Source organism: Hemiscyllium ocellatum, assembly GCF_020745735.1.
Source record: "Hemiscyllium ocellatum isolate sHemOce1 chromosome 41 unlocalized genomic scaffold, sHemOce1.pat.X.cur. SUPER_41_unloc_18, whole genome shotgun sequence".
Taxonomy (NCBI): Eukaryota; Metazoa; Chordata; class Chondrichthyes; order Orectolobiformes; family Hemiscylliidae; genus Hemiscyllium; species Hemiscyllium ocellatum.
The window spans coordinates 403580-410393 of record NW_026867547.1 but is presented as its reverse complement, the minus strand read 5'-3'; the positions used below and the strand labels follow the sequence as shown (position 1 = coordinate 410393).

General features: G+C 48.9%; 2 non-coding genes across 2 annotated transcripts; both read right to left on the bottom strand.

Annotated features, from left to right (window-relative positions):
* Window positions 1-406: 406 nt before the first annotated feature.
* trnas-gcu (transfer RNA serine (anticodon GCU)) lies at window positions 407-488 on the bottom strand. The gene has a single exon. It is a non-coding gene; the product is annotated as a tRNA-Ser (tRNA).
* A 4877-nt stretch (window positions 489-5365) lies between these two features.
* trnai-aau (transfer RNA isoleucine (anticodon AAU)) lies at window positions 5366-5439 on the bottom strand. Its single transcript has one exon. It is a non-coding gene; the product is annotated as a tRNA-Ile (tRNA).
* Between the last annotated feature and the right edge of the window lie 1375 nt (window positions 5440-6814).

Sequence of the window (6814 nt, the reverse complement as noted above, 5' to 3'; positions counted from 1 at the left end):
TAACTCTACCTAATATGCTCGCAACCAAATCATTTACGCAAATGACAAAAAAATAGAGGAAAAAGCACCGATCCTTGTGGTACTCCACTGGTCACAGGCCTCCAGTCTGAAAAACAACCCGACAGCAAAACACTCCGTCCTCTACCTTTGAACCAGTTCTGTAACCAAATGGCTAGTTCTCCCTGTATTCTGTGAGATCTGACCTTGCTAATCAGTCTTCCATGGTGAACCTTGTCGAACGCCTTACTCAAGTCCATCTATATTCGCAGCTGCTGCTCTGCCCTCATCAGTCGTCTTTGTTATTTCTTCAAAAAGACTCAATCAAGTTTGTGATACATGCTTTCCCATGCACAATGCTATGTTGAATATACCGAACCACTCCTGGCCTGTCCAAACGCTAAGAGTACGTCGAGGATGTGATTCGAACCCACACGTGCAGAACACAATAGATTAGCAGTCCATCGCCTTAACCACTCGGCCACCTCACCCTATGCGACTGGCTTTGCTATTATGGTCACTTCTCCCAAAATTCTCCCACAGTGAAACGTCACTTCCGCGGTTCGATTTAGTTCCGAAACTCAGATTCCTTCCTTGGTTGAACAGTTTAACTGTTGTGTCAAGAATCCTTCCTGCACGGTTCTTACAAATTCTTCCCATCCAAGTTCCTAGCGTGTCGGGGAAGTTAACATCCCCCACCACAACAACACTGCTTTTACACCTATACAGGATCTGTCTACATGCTCTCTCCTCTTTCGCCTGCTGGTCGTTGGCAGGCTTGCAGGATCCACCCAGCATTACGATTTCCATTTCATATTCCTTAGTTTTAAGCAATTAATTTTGCACTGACCTTGCTTCTTTGAATCTGCTCTTGGAATTAATTTTTCACCGGGAACTAGATTCTTCTCCTCTACCCATTTTATAATGTCCGGCAGAGACATGCTATTTCTCCATCTAAAGCCGAGGATTTATTTTACCAATTTCACCCGGTGTGGAATGGTTCGAGTCCTATGCAGGGAAGCATACGCCTCAGGCTCCATTTCCAGCCAAGCACTGAATTTAACAATTTCACCCAATGTGGGACTTTTGAAAATGCAGATAGGGACATTTAGGTCCAATCCCGATCTCAGGCTCGTGTTTGTTGATGCTTCATGGTGTCTGGAACTGAGAACCCCCACATGCATGGACGTCCACAGCAGGAAAGTACCAGGTTCCATCTTGGCCTAATACTGACGAGAATAACAATATCATTCCTCACCTGAGAGATCAAAAACCCAGTAAGCGTTGAAAATTGACATATTGGTCTTCTGTTTTGAAGCAAGCCAGGTGACTCAGACCAGTATGCCTCATCTGCCAGTTTTCCTGACTTTCCCTTCCGGGACAGACCAAGACCAACAATGTAGGAAAACATTAACCTAGGCATCATCTTGGGGAGTTGACTATGCAGAATGTTGTGAAACTAAGGACCACCACACTAACTGCTAGATACATGTGCACAGAGAGCAGGTGTGTCCCAGGCTACCTTCTCGGGCACTTCCCGAAACTGAGCTCACACACAATGATGTGGGATGAATTGAGACCCACAGCGATGGGACATTTAGGCCTAAGGTTCAGATCCTGTGCCTAGTATTTACAGTTGATCTAGGGTTAGCTGAACGACACAAATCAGGGATAGAGAGCACAGGCAGAATCTTGGGCCTAACAATGAGTGGGTCAACTTCACCCCTGTTGTCGGTTGGATGGAATAAACTTCCGCACCGCCCACATCATCACAAATCGAGCAGGCACAAGTTGTGGCTTGTGCCAAGTTAGCCACTGTCATTCGTGGTGGTGGATAAACTGAGCCGCGTCACATTCGCACCCTGACTATGGTGCAGGTCTAGCATGCACCTCAGACCTCGTGCTGTGTTAGGCATTTAGCCAATATCTCCACAACGCAGTGAAATGTCGGCTCAAGTTGCATCACAGGCCTCTAGCTGGGAGAGTCAATTAGCCAGTTTCACTACCAGTAGTGGATTTAATGCAGTGGAATACAGGAGTAGGCTGCCTCACAGTCCTAGGACTGAGTGAGCCTATCAGAGTGCAGGACCAATCTTGCCACTCAATCCTTGCTTTGATCTTGCCTCGATGAGGCCTCATGGGCCACTACTGCGCCACGGTTGAGTACAGCCTCACCAGCCCAAGACCCCCAGTTTCCATGATTACCATTCACGGCTCCTGAATGTTCTCCTCCAGGTACTCGCTCGCTCATTCCTGGTATTAACATGGAGGATTGGGAGTCCATCAGCCACCTGTCTCAGCACAGTGCCTCCTGCACCATATCGTGGCTGAGCAGCAGTAGCTGAATGAGACCCAGCACCACCTCCACCAGCAGCGGCAGCTCACAATCATCGTTCTCAACAGGCTGGATGCCAGCTTCGACTGTGTCTTGGCCTCGTTGGGCTCCAGCAAGGTAGACGGTCATGGGCTGTCCCAAGGGCTCCTCTGGCCCATCCTCAGCATGTTGCACCAGTTGGCCATGCCAGTGCCTACATCACCACACACAAGTTTGGCAAAATTGTCGAGGATTTGAAGCCTGGGGTCTAGCACTTAGGGCCAGGAATTGGTTAATTTCAAACATTGTTCACAAGCATCACGTTGAGTTATGATGAAAAAAAAATCATCGAGGCCTTTCAGACAAACCTTCCCTTCCCACACCCAGCTCAGCAAAGGAGAGGGAATCACATCTGTTCCCTGCCTGCAACATTTCAACAAAAGCCACACAACAAAATACATAAAAAAGGGAGAAAATGAAAAGGATGGCCGTGGGGAGGGAATGAGTAGAAATAGGATAATGGAGGACGGGGTTTGGGAGAATAGGAGCGTGGGATTTAGGTACTGGATGTTGTGGTGGGGGAAGAGATGGGGTGCAGGGTGAGGGCATTGTAGTTGGATCAGGGATTGGAGTACACTGGGTGTAGCATTGTGGTAAGAACAGGACTTTGGATGCGCTGGGCAGGGCAGAGTGTTTTGGAGAGGGTGTTTGGGGAGCAGCGGGTGGTTCACTGTGTTTAGGGGTGGAGTTTGGGGTGAGCTGGGCGTGGCATAGTGTGTGGGTTGGAGTTTGGGGTGTGCTGAGTGGGGCACAGTGTTTGGAGGGAGTTTGGGTGTGCTGGGTGGGACACAATGTTTCTGAAATATTTCGGTTTTGCTGGAAAGTGCATTGTATTTGGGGTGTGCTGGACAGAGCACACTGCGATTGGCTTTGGGGTGTGTTGGCAGGGCACAGAATGTGGGAAATGATTTGGCGTTTGCTGGACGGGGTACAGTGTTTGGAATGCTGTTTGTAGTGCGCTGAGTTGTGCACAGTGTTTGGGATAGGGTTTGGGATATGCTGGGCGGGGCACAGCATTTGGGGGCGCAGTGTGTGGTGTGCTAGGCGGGGCACAGTTTTTCTTGGGTGTTTGCGGTGTGCTGAGCGGGCCACAGTATTTGAGGGTGGAGTTTGGGATGAGCTGGTTGGGGAACAGTGTTTGTGGGCGGGGTTTGCGGTCAGCTGGGCGGGGCACAGTGTTTGGGCGTTGCAATTTCTGGTTCTGGTGGTTGCAGCACATGTTTAGGGGTGGAATTTGCGGTGTTCTGGGCGGGGAAGAGTGTTTGGGGTGGAGTTTGCGGTGTGCTGGGCTGGACACAGTGTTTGTGGTGGGGATTGGTGGTGGAGATTACGGTATGTTGGGCGGGGCACAGTGTTTAGGGGTGGAGTTGTAGGTGTATTGGCAACAGAGTTTGGGAGTGGAGTAATGGGTGTACTGTGGGAACTGTGTTTTGAGGTGGAGTTATGTGGTGTGCTGGGGAACAGTGTTTGGGGTTGTGGTTTGTGGTGTGCTGGGTGCGGCACAGTGTTGGGGTTGGAGTTATGGCGTTTGCGAGGCAGGGCACAGTGTTTGTGTGCGGAGTTTGGGGTGGATTTTGGTGTATGATGGATGGTGCACAGTGCTTGTGGGTGGAGTTTGGGGTGGAGTTTAGGGTATGCTGGTCAGGGCACAGTTTTTGTGGGTGGAGTTTGGGGTGTGCTGGGCGGAATACCGTGTTTGGGAACGGGGTTTAGGGTGTGCTATGTGGGTCACAGTGTTTGGGGTGGAGCTTGTGGTATGCTGGGCGGGCCACACTAGTGAGTGCGGAGTTTGGGGAGTTGGCTCTGTCCAATGGAAAACTGAAAACAGCAAAGTATTGGTAACCACAGCGAGTCAAGGACTGTATCCATGGAGAGGGTGGAAGCTCAAGTTTTGAGTTTAGATGTTGAGGTGTGGAGGGAGCAGCATTTCTGCAACATTGTTGGGGGGATGGTTGGACTGCTGGAGCTTAGAAAGGATGTTGATAATTCAGATTAAATGATCAGACTGTGAGAATGGTAGAAATCTGTGGGTTTATCTGCCAAACGGCAAGAGTAGACCGTCCCACTGGTGTGGGCACGATTGGAGAGAATGTGATAGAGAAGGTAAAAAGGAAAGCTGAAAGGCAATGAAGGAATGAGTTCACAATTTGACGATGCTGAGTTCAACATTAGTCCAGAATTCTGTGAAAATGCCGAGTTTGAAGTTGAGATGTTACTCCACTGTGACCCACTGGAGTATGGCAGTGTACCGAGGACAGACAAATAGATTTGTGAGTAGGATGCTGTGTTAAAATGACTGACCTACGAGAAGGTCAGGGTTATGTTCGTACACGGACTGGAGGTATTCTGCAAATGGAGGGGAATGTTAATGTTGCGCAGGGCTTGAACGAGGAAGTGGTGTTTGAGAAAGGGGCGGGTTTATGGGATGGCGGATTGCAGGAGCTCTGTGCGTCGCCTCTCAGCCTCACCAAGCTGGGCCATCTGCAGAGGAAGATTCCGTCCCCCTGGAGAAGACAGAGCTAGGCAACAGGAACAGAACGTCAGGTTGTGAACGAGGGATAGGGAGCAAGTCCCAGAGGGGCAGCGTATTCCCCAGCTCCACTACCCCACCCCATCCCTCATAACTGCCAGGGCAGAACGATAGGAATCAAGGAGGCTAGAAACAGAGGAATACAGAGATTAGATTTCCTCTAGTGTGGAAACAGTACCTTTGGTGCAAAAGTCCACACCAGTACCACCGAAGAGTAACCCACCCAGACCCATTTCTCTCTGACTAATGCACCGGGCAATTTAACACAGCCAATTCACCTGAACTGCACAACTTTGTGACAGTGGGAGAATGTACAAACTCCCTATAGACTGTCACCCGAGGCTTGAATCAAACCTGGAACCCTGTTGCTGTAAGGCAGCATTGCTCAGCAATGAGCCGCCCCAAGCAATGATCAGCAACTGCAACTGCAATGACAGCATCCTTGCCAACACCAGCTCTACACTTGGTCGGTGCGGGAATTGAGCCCACGGCCTTGGTGTTATTAACACCACGCTCTAACCATCTGAGCTAACCGACCAGCGATATCGGGATGTCCTCATAGGTAGAGAGATGGAGAGGAGTGCAGGGACATGATTTTCTTACACAAATGAAGGGGAGTGGGGGCTGGAGGAGGATAGAGATAGTGGTATGGCTAAGGTTTAGGAGATGACAGAAACAAAGCGAGATAAGTTCTGGAGGAGTTTGCAGACACGGGACACAGATTGAGGTCAATTGTTAAGAAACTCAGTTGAGGCCAGAGGGGGATTGAAATTCACCCTTGCCTCCATCGCCATCATCCACTGAGCAGGAAAAGCCCAGGCATCATTTCGGGCCTGATGTTGTGTGTGGCATGTTTTGAGTAAATGATTTTTGCTGCAGTCGAACAAATGTTCCTATCATGTGACAGCACGCCCAATGAGGAAGGGGGTAAGCTAACCAAATATTCACCACTTTAATTTTCACGTGCTGGTCTATCATCATATGCATTGGTACTGCCCTTTAACATATTTGATGTAGAGTTCTGGTTGTTAATATTTATTGGATTGACAATGAAGCCTTTAATTTGTTAATATTGAGGATGATATTTATTGATTTGCATTTGCAAAATTCCTGTGGAGTTATGTAGTCCCCAGGCCTTGGGGCTGGAAATGGTCGGGGGGTGGGGGGTTGGTGGTGGTGGTGGGTGCGATGGACATAATTTGCACTGCACTAATTCACCCCCCTCCACCACACACAACCACACCACCACAACCCAAATATAATGTCCAACCCACCCTACACTTTCACATCTCTGTGTGTGTGTGTGCTTGTCTGTGTGTGTGTGTGTGTGGTTGTGTGTGTGTGTGTGTGTGTGTGTGTGTGTGTGTATGTGTACATGTTGTCCGGAATGTTAATTTCAGGAATGATCCTCATGGGAGTCTGGAGTATTCCGTCTAACTGTAGACTCAGCCATCATTTGCTACGTCTGAATCTCTTCCTCCCTCAGGCTCCTCTGATCTAAGAAAAAAACACCTCACACTGTTTAACCTCTCCAATACCTGAAATGCGCCAGTTCCGGCAACATCCTGGAAAATCTCCTCTCCAGTATTATTGCATCCCTCCCTTAATGTGGATTCCAGACCTGCACGCGATACTCCAGCTGTGACCTGAACTGTTTTATCCTGTTGCAGCATCCTCTCTTAAACTCTATGCCTCCACTAATAAACCCAAGTGTACCACATGTATTCTTAACCAAGTTATTCACCTGTCCTGGTTGCTTAAGAGTGTCCACCCGATCTTTAATACTTCTCTGGTCCAATTTTCAATCATGTACATTCCTGCTTTGATTTCCCTGCCCCAAAACATCAGCTCACATTTATCTCGATTGAATTCGATTTGCCACTGATAGTCCATCTGACCTGCCAGTTTCTACC